Below are 10000 nucleotides of genomic sequence, written 5' to 3'. Positions count from 1 at the left end.
ATCAATTTCATTACATGTTTGGCAATTTTTTTAAAATCGCAATTCAACCAAAACTTTCCTGCGGTACATTGGCAAACGATATTTAGATACAAAAGAAGGGGAGGCTAATTGAAACTGACTTCACCAGGTATACTGCAAAATAATCTTAAAAGAGGAATGCATACATACATAATGAATATTTCTTGTAAATCCTTCCGCTCTTTGTCCTTCTCCTCCTCCTGCTCCTCACTTTTCAATGATTATGGTCTAGTCTTAAAAAATTTTCTCTGGCCATAAACAGAGTAGATATTAGAAATTAGGTAGTTCATGTTTGTCATAACCACTTGCTTACTTGCAGTGCAAATTTATATATATGTATATATATATATATATATATATATATATATATATATATATATATATATATATATATATATATATATATATATATATATATATTATGAAAACAACTTTGACTAAGTTCTTGTTTTCTGTTTTGTGTTTCTCGAAATATACACATTTCGCATCCTTCCTAGACTATGTTATTATATCTGTATACACAACAACAATGGGAAAAGATACTACCACATTGGCGAGACGCTCCAAGCTTGCTCCATAATTATTTTTTGAAAAGCAGTGTCTTTCTACTTAAGATGCCATGGACGCTCAGCATTCTTACGAGTATTTCCTGTGTCACTTAGTCTATATATTGAGTGCCTTGCTATGTCGCCACACACTATCTTTGTTGGGTATTTATTTTGCCACAGCTAAAGTCAGGAAGATTTGGTCATTACTGTTCAAACGTGATACGTCAGTGGCGGTGATGGCGTTTTAGAAATACGTGTCAGTAATTTGTACTAGCTAAGTTATAAGAGTGACGCATCTTCTTTTACTCAGACAAAGAAATCTCGTATAGTTTTATTCCCTTTTATAATGAAAGTTGAAAAAAAAATCAACCAATCACATCTGACGAGCTAAACAAACACAAAAAAAGATAATGGAGCATCCAGAGAACAGACGTATCTATAGTGACGGTCTCTGATTTGTTCATTCTGAGGAAGGGGAACGGAAACAATTTTTATATCAATATTTCTTCTTTAACTTTTCTGTGGCCGGATCCACCTCACTATTTATAGTGGATGAAGATCTCACTGGAAAACGGTTTTCCATGGGAGTACGAGCTCCTATCCATAAGGAATGATGTAGGCACCACAACTGAGTCCCCTGATGAAGCTATTTCATCTAACTTATTCCATTATGAATTATTGGCGACTTCAGCTATCCCACACCCCCTTTGTGTTCACCTGATGTATCTTACCTTTTCTGTGTATTCACCTGATGTAAAGTACCTTTCCTTCTGTGTTTACCTCTTCTGTGTTACTTTGTTAAATTTGTCGGGAAAAATAGAAAAAATATTGTGTTTTGTCATTTACCTTTCGTAGTATAATTCAAAGAGTTGACATTCATTTCCCTTCAAATACCTTGCTGCAGGTGGCTTGTTACTACTGTTAAACACACACTGCATGATTCTACCCTTAACTATTCTCGAATTCTCTCCACCCCTTGACTTCCCTTCCGGAATGCTGGTGTACGTGACCTTAGAGTTAGAGGCCCTTGAATGCTCATCCTTGTCTGTTGCCGTTGGTGAATATGGTCTGGCTTGTATATCTTCATGGGACTTTTTAATGAGTGTTTAACGACTACCACTAAACAGAAGGAAACTTTGCCTTATTTCTATATCTAAATATGGTTTTCTCTCTCATAAGATGTTTATTTTCTGAGGTATTTTTTGTCCCCCGAGATATTTTAGTGACTTCTCCTCAAGACCAAGGAAAGAGCCGAGCCGAGGAGGAAACGTGTTGCAAATTGTCTTTTGTCGTCCATAAGATGAAAATAAAAGAGTCATTGAGTCATGAACGTTACAAAATGGATGACTTCATGCTTGTATTTGTTGATTGGCCAAACATAGCAACCAGTATGATGAGTGTGTGTGTGTGTGTGTGTGTGTGTGTGTGTGTGTGTGTGTGTGTGTGTGTGTGTGTGTGTGTGTGTGTGTGTGTGTGTATGTGTATATATATATAGAGAGAGAGAGAGAGAGAGAGAGAGAGAGAGAGAGAGAGAGAGAGAGAGAGAGAGAGAGAGAGAGAGAGAGAGAGTGTGTGTGTGAATTCGAGGGAGAAAGTTTACCTGTGAATCTCTCGTTTCTTCATTCCTTCTACCTGACTTTTATAATCTCCTCCTCATCTCCTCAGGTCGGAAATTGAACCTATGAATATGTAGAGAGAGAGAGTAGGTGAGTAATAGAATCTGTGTTTCATGTGTTCCTGTGTGAATTCGCCCTAGGGAAAAAGTTTACTCATAATGAATCACCTCTTCCTTACTCTCCATGTCAGTAATAGATAGAGGCCTGACTCTTTTACATTATTTTTTCATCTCCTCCTCCTCCTCGTCCTCCTAGTCCTCCTCTTCCTCCTCTTCCTCCTCCTCCTCCTTCTGTTCCTCCTCTTTCCTCCTCCTCCTCCTCCTCCTCCTCCTCCTCCTCCTCCTCCTCCTCCTCCTCCTCCTCCTCCTCCTCCTCCTCTTCCTCTCCCAGCACATGTTACACAACAGATACTTTTAAACAAAGGTCAGACAATCACCTCGCATCAACTTCTTGAATAATTTACTTTCTTTTTCTTTTAGTTAATTGACTAGATAGTATCATTTCTCCTTTCACCTTTCCTATCACATCTTTGACTTTTCTCTCTTTGTGTCCTCTTGTTTTCCTTTCCTTGACCGCTAGTGTCCTTCAGCCTCTAACTCGTATAATCTGTAATGGTAAACTAGGCAGACAGACAGCCTCATTAGGACCAGTAGGGCTGTTGCTGTCTGTTCTTTCCTTTGTATTCTTTTGTATTCCTACTCTTCTTCCTCCTCCTCCTCCTTCCTTCTTACTCTATTTATATATTTTTTTTTTTCTCCTTTTAATTTCTTCCTCAGGGTTTCTCCTTTTCGCTCCCTCTGCTGCACAGTCTTTGGGAGATTCCTCGCTCGCTGGTTTCCTCTCGCGTAGCTTTTTCTTCTTCCAATTTTTTTTATATTACATGCCCATCTCAGAAAGTAATTTCCTTCTAACTCCTCCTCCTCCTCCTCCTCCTCCTCCTCCTCCTCCTCCTCCTCCTCCTCCTCCTCCTTCTGCCCCTCCACTGCCTCCTCCTCTTCGCTTTAATTTTTCTCTTCTTCCGCTTCCTTTATTTTTTTATTTTTCCCAGAGGGATCTCTTTCTTCATACGTTCATTGTGTCTCCTTTTTTTATTTATTTTCTTTTTCCTTTCCCGTTTGTCACGTGTCTCCACTCTTTTTTTTTTTTTTAACAATAAATGTTGTCACTGTTTTCTGTATCACATTCTTACTTGTTTGTTCTTTCGCCGCTTCGTTCTTCTTGCAGCGGTTTTCCTCTTTTTTTCTTTTCTTTTTATTCTTCTTCTCTTCCTCTTCCTCCTCCTCCTCCTCCTCCTCCTCCTCCTCCTCCTCCTCCTCCTCCTCCTCCTCCTCCTCCTCCTCCTGTTCTTCCATTTAGTCGTTAAAGATGATTTCCTTTGGGTATAGAAAGTACTGCTAATATTCTGTTAAAGTAGAAAGTGTATAGATGAGGGACGCAGGTGTAAAAATGATAAACAGATAGACGAAAAGGAAGATGGATTACCAGAGAGAGAGAGAGAGAGAGAGAGAGAGAGAGAGAGAGAGAGAGAGAGAGAGAGAGAGAGAGAGAGAGAGAGAGAGAGAGAGAGAGAGAGAGAGAGAGCATCAAAACTTCGAGGGATAATGGCGCTCGTGCAACTCTCACCAAAATTTACAGCACCACAACTTATACCATACAGTCAGGCGTATAAACAGTGCCACACGTAACGAGACCGGCAGCCAGCGCTCTACTGCCTGGCGCCACCACCGATCACATAGATAACCTCTCTACTGTAACTTTATTCGCGGCGATTTACTACGTACACTAGGCGACTTTTTTTTAGTTTAGTTTAGTTTTTTTTTTTTTTTTTTTTTCCTGTGTGATTTGGACATGTACTCGTTCACCAACCACGCCAGGCACAACCAGTTTAAGCTACGACTGTGTTTTATGTCCGAGGAAAAGTGTGTCTCTGTGTTCATTTCATAGCTCTGAGTAACATTGACTGGTTGCCTGTTGTATGTACGTAGCGATGGACATGTGTTGGTCACAGGATACAGCCGTGAGGTGTGGAGGTGCGCCAACACGTCATGTAACACACTGATCCCAGACTGGTTTATTTAAGGCCTGTAAGATTGACCCTGCACGAATAGGGAGGGAGAGGTGGAAGATTCGCGCACCTGCTGTGAATGTTGAAGTAAGTTGTTTGCATTATAGAGAGGATTGGTGAGAAGTTTTATCTTTTTTGTTTTCTTTTTTTGCTATTATCATTTTTTTTTTTTTTTTTTTTTTGTCATGGCTGCTGTTGTATCGTTGTCGTTTTAGAAGTCCTGAACATGTTATAATTATCTTTCTTGTGTGTGTGTGTGTGTGTGTGTGTGTGTGTGTGTGTGTGTGTGTGTGTGTGTGTGTGTGTGTGTGTGTCTGTTTTCTGTAAGAGAGCTATGTCAGATGGTAAAAAGAGAAGGGTAGTGGCTCACTGAATCTCTTAAAAGAATAATCTACAGGAAGCCAAAAAAGAAAAGACTCGGAGAAGTGTCTTGAAATGATCCTCTCGAAAGCGTTCAGGTCACAGGCAAGAGAAACATGAGGACAGGGATTTTATTAATATAAGGATGAAATATCCATTTTTCTTTTTATTAAGAGAGGTAACGGTCAAGGGTGACGAAATAGAACTTCCCTCTTGAAGGAATTCACGTCATAGAACGAAAGAAATACAGAGGCAGGCAATGCACTCCAGAGTCTATCAGAGAAAGGAATGAAAGATTGTGAATACTGATTTACTCTTGCATTAGAGAGAAAACAGAATGGTTTGTATAGTGAAAGAATGGGAGCCCTGGATTTAGTAATATCTAAAGAGCAGTTAGAGTGAAAACTATAGTGTGTGTGTGTGTGTGTGTGTGTGTGTGTGTGTGTGTGTGTGTGTGTGTGTGTGTGTGTGTTAGGTAAATAGGTACGAACCATCTAGAATAAATAGAAACTAATAGATGGGCGAAGGAGAAGGACGGTGGTTGAATTGATGCATGTAGAGAGAAAAAAAAAAAAAACGTCAAGCAGAAAATAGTTTAATAAATTATTGTAGGCTTATGTAAAATACGTAAGTGATGAAGACACGTTGGGATCATGTCTAGTTTCATGAATCTTGACTCTCCTCTCGTCTCTCCGTTGAATTACTAGTGAAAGTGCTTGAATGGGTGTTGAGGTGTTGTGAGAGTGAGAGTAGTGATGCGTGAAGGAGGTAGATATCCACAGCCCTTAACACCTTCAGTACCATGACGCGTTTCCATATTCATTCTGTTGACTATTTGGTGATTTAAACAGCTTCAGAAACTTATGTGGGGATTGAAATAGTGAAGCCTGTGGCTATTAACCTTCAGACCTCCATAGACCCTTCATAAAATAGTATACAAATCTCAAGGTAGAAGTGTGTCCCAGTACTGAAGGGGTTAAGTAGATTAAAAGCTGGCAAAAAGAGAGGAAGAAGGGCTTTCGTCGATCCAATTTTATATTCTCTTGGTTTGTCCTTGATGTAAATAAATTTAGTTCGTGAATTTCAGCGACATTTTTCCTTTACATTACCCTGAAAGTCAAGAGTATACTTCTTTCTCATCGATTATTTGTAACAACTTTTATACTTGTTTTGCTTTTGTAACATTCATCGTTTTTGCAGTCGTGGTCCTCGTCCTTTCCTCCTCCTCCTCCTCCTCCTCTCCTCCTCCTCCTCCTCCTCCTCCTCCTCCTCCTCCTCCTCCTCCTCCTCCTCCTCCTCCTCCTCCTCCTCCTCCTCCTCCTCCTCCTCCTCCTATTACTACTATTTATGTTCTTATTTGTGCTTTCGTTCTCTCTCTCTCTCTCTCTCTCTCTCTCTCTCTCTCTCTCTCTCTCTCTCTCTCTCTCTCTCTCTCTCTCTCTCTCTCTCTCTCTCTCTCTCTCCACGTCTACTCTTTTTTTTTCCTTCCCTCCTCTGCATGTACTCAGCATCCTTCCCCTCCTCTTCTTCCTCGTTCCCTGTGTAGTTAAATTAAAGGAAAAGGCGAGGGAATCAGGTAAAAAGCGGGAACACCCATCTCATCCGGGAGTTCATCGAGAAAGCACAATAAATAATATGAAGTATGAAAGACCCGCAACACACTCAGAAACTTGAGATACGCAATGCTGTGGGAGAGAGTGGCGTAGGGCGGCAGGTAGAGAACAGGAGTGGAAGGGAAGGTTGGTGAGGATGGGTTGGGGGTTCTTGGGGTCTTGACGTAGTTTGGGGAATAACAGAAAACGGAGGTGGGTGTAGGGAGGACTAAGGATTGTGTTCTGTGGTGTATCGCTGATAGAATAGCCTGATGTGAGGAGGCTGTGCTTTGTGTTGTCAGTGCGTGTCTGCGGAGTCGAGGAGTGGCAGGGTGTGGGTGTGTGCCTCTCATCAGATAAAGATGTGCTCGATAATTTCCCATTTCATTCATTTCTCTTTTTTTTTTTTTTTTTTTTTCTTTTTTCACTCTTCTTTTTACATAGCGTCGGTTCCCTCTCGTCCATTTCGGTGTCAATTCACGAACCTTTCAGCTGAATTTTTACATTTTTTTTTTTTCTTTTTTTCACTTTTTCTCATCCGTAGTGGGACAGCAGGTGTGTTTGAAAGGCTGGTGGGATAGACTTGATTGTGGTGCTTTGTGGTGGCGGAGTGGCAGGCGAGTGTGTCTCTATAGCGTATCCTGTAGTGTAGCAGTTGCCAACCTAGGAGTGAATTGTTCCTCGGATGTAGAGCGACAATTTTGATGCGTAACATAGAGGTGCAAGAAAAATATATATGTAATTGTTGAGGGATTCGTGGAAGCGGTCAAACATTGTGCTGTCATGAAAACGAACTGGAAAAGTGTGTGTGTGTGTGTGTGTGTGTGTGTGTGTGTGTGTGTGTGTGTGTGTGTGTGTGTGTGTGTGTGTGTGTGTGTATTTTTTCAGTAAAACCTGGTATTGTCTCTTTTCTTTTACTCAAGATCACCGCTTGGAAATCAGTCAACAATAACACTATTAAAAGATAATCTCCTTTAGATGTTGTTAAAAAAAAAAAAAAAAGGCGGCCAGGATAGTATTCATGTATTTCGCAATTTTTGTGAAATACTGAAGTGAATCCTTTGTGAAACAGGATAGTTTTCTTTGAAGTTGGATGTGTTCTTTGAGGTGTTAAGGAAAATGTCAGTGGGAAAACTATTATTTTTATTGTCATCAGTGGATGTCAATGACTCTTGTGGAAAGGATTCGTGTGGTACAAATGACTAGATTTATTTCTTGAAGTGTGTAAGTAAACATGTTTGTTTGGTTATCTTTTTTTTTTTTTTTTTACCATGTGGGTTTTTCACGGGAATTTATGGGCTAAAGGTAATGGTTTTTGGGGTGCCTCCTATCTCAAAGCCCACCGGCTAGGAAACCTTTAGTGTGGAAATGTCTATTTTCATATATCATTAATTTATTTCATTGTAATTTTTCTCTGTTTTTTGTTTTTTATAACTTCAACAATTTGATCTCTAATGATGAAATTTATTTTATTTTATCGATTCTTCTTCTATAAAGCCTGAAAATTTTCAATATGAAAATTAGAAAATTCCCGCCCAAATCTAAACTGAAAATATAAGTCCATTGACTCTTTTATCAACACAAAAGAAAATCTTTTAAATGATTAACGCACAAAAACCGCAACCAGAAGAACCCACACTCGATCTGGTAGGACGAGATGGTCTAGCATTCTTTCCATATTCAGAGCCCTGTTAGCCAACACTTTTCAGGCATCAGGTATAGGCCAGATGTTGAGGCTGCATCCCGGAAATGTTGCCCTCTCTGGTGTCTTTTGTACACGTAAGTGGCGCCTTGGTGCAGCTCCAAGACTTACACTTGACCAATAAAAAGTTCATTACCTTTTCGTGTAAGCCCTTTGTGGATCGTGGCTTAATGTACTCGTTCCATTTAATGTGCCTCCCTCTGACGAATCTATGTATAAAGTGACGCCAATTTATCTAACATAGTATGTCCTGATTCGGTGTGTCGCCGCAAAGCTTTACATAGGTAGAATACTGGTGATATATTGTTAGGTTCTAAGGCAATGATGTGTTGGGGAAGTGCAGTGGTAGTGGTGGTGGTGGAAGTGGCAACAGTGGTGGACCCTGACGTATTTTCTTTTTATCCTCCTCTCGGTCATCTCCCTTGGGTCTCCGGCGTCGTGTACCTGTCGAAATTAAAGTTTCTGTTCAAGACGCTGATTTCCGGACGGCATCTTGTCGATATAAAAGAAAAAAAAAAAGGAATGGGAAGCGGAGATTCAAGAAGAAAATTACGAGGACTGAAGGATCGAAGGAGAGATAATGATGATTTTTCTCTTAATGTAAAAGGGCAAAGCCAGCCAAGAGCAACAAAAGCGATTAAAAAGTAGCCCACTGAGGTGCCGAACACGAGCAAAAAAGTTGGCCAAAAGAATAAAATAATTGTCTTGAAACGTCCCTCTTAAATGGGTTCAAGTCATAAGTAGATAAAAGTATAGAAGCAGTTTACCAGAGAAAAAGAATGAATGATTAAGAGTACTACTGTTCAACACTTGCATTAGGGAGCTAGACAGAATAGGTGGGAGAGGAAGAAGAAAGTCTTGAACAGCGATGCCCGGGGAAGACGGGAGACATACAGTTAGCAAAATCAGAAGAGCAGTTTGCATGAAAATAGCTGTAGAAAATGGCAAGAGATGGAACATTCCGGCGGTGAGAAAGAGGTTGAAGACAGTTAGTCAGAGGAGAGGAATTGATAAGACTAAAACCTTTAGATTCCACCCTATCTAATAAGACTGTGTGAGTGGATCCCCCCCCGCCAACATACATGCGATGCGAAGGGTAATCCATACTTGGGTGGATAATGCCCTTCTACAGAGTTAGCAGTTGGGGAGGAGGAGAAAAATTAGCGGAGACGCTTCAGAACTCCTAACTACTTAGAAGCTATTTTAGCAAGAGATGAGATGTGAAGTTTCCAGTTTAGATTATAAGTAAAGGAGAGATCGAGGATATTTAGTGTAGAAGAGGGAGACAGTTGAGTGTCATTGAAGAAGAGGAGATACCTGTCTGGAAGGTTGTGTCGAGTTGATAGATAGAGGAATTAAGTTTTTGAGGCATTGAACACTTCTAAGTTTTCTGTCCTAGTCAAAAATTTTAGAGGGATAAAAAAATCAGACGGTCCGTAGCTTCCTAAGGTTATGAAGGACAAGGGGGTTGCAAGAGAAGAAAAAAGATAGGAGCAAAAATGAAGGAAAGGGAAAAAAAAAAAGCAGGAAGGAAAAGAAGGAAACGAAAGGCAAACGTGAAATCGTGGAGAAAGGAAATAAGAAAGGAAAAGTACAATGCATGCCCACCTCCCCCAAAAAAAAACGCTTGGTACACGGAAGCAAGATGAATGGAAGACATAAGACAAGGACCAAGGAGAAGATTCTGTTTCAAGAACTTTGAGCGACAAAACGCATGATACAGTCGCCAAGTCCACAGAGATTCCTCAAAGGTCGGAGGTTTGACTCTTAATAATTAATTGACACGTCCGCCACTTCAGTGCTCAGTTCAGCAGACATGGACAGTAAATTGTTTCGAGTGACATAATGTGATTCCTACGTGTGCTCTAATTTGAGAACGAGATGAAAAATACAATGGAATCTTACCGTGATAAACTGACTTGCAATTAGATAATGAAAATTAGCAAGCAAACTTCGATTATCATTATATAGAGAGAAAAATTATATCGTCTTTTATTTCTTAGTAGTTCACATCACTAATTACTGGTTTGAAATTCTGCCACCTGGACATCTGGCCAGACGTGTCGCAAAAATGGCAAATGGTGGATTCCAGAACCGGG

At 40.2% G+C, this 10000-nt stretch overlaps 1 protein-coding gene across 2 annotated transcripts in view; it reads left to right on the top strand.

Moving 5' to 3' along the window:
* LOC123515909 (neural-cadherin-like) overlaps positions 1-10000 on the top strand; it is a 163760-nt gene that overhangs the window by 12290 nt on the left and 141470 nt on the right. The window lies entirely within an intron of this gene.

Source organism: Portunus trituberculatus, chromosome 40 (assembly GCF_017591435.1).
Source record: "Portunus trituberculatus isolate SZX2019 chromosome 40, ASM1759143v1, whole genome shotgun sequence".
Taxonomy (NCBI): domain Eukaryota; kingdom Metazoa; phylum Arthropoda; class Malacostraca; order Decapoda; family Portunidae; genus Portunus; species Portunus trituberculatus.
This window is presented reverse-complemented; position numbering and strand designations above follow the sequence as displayed.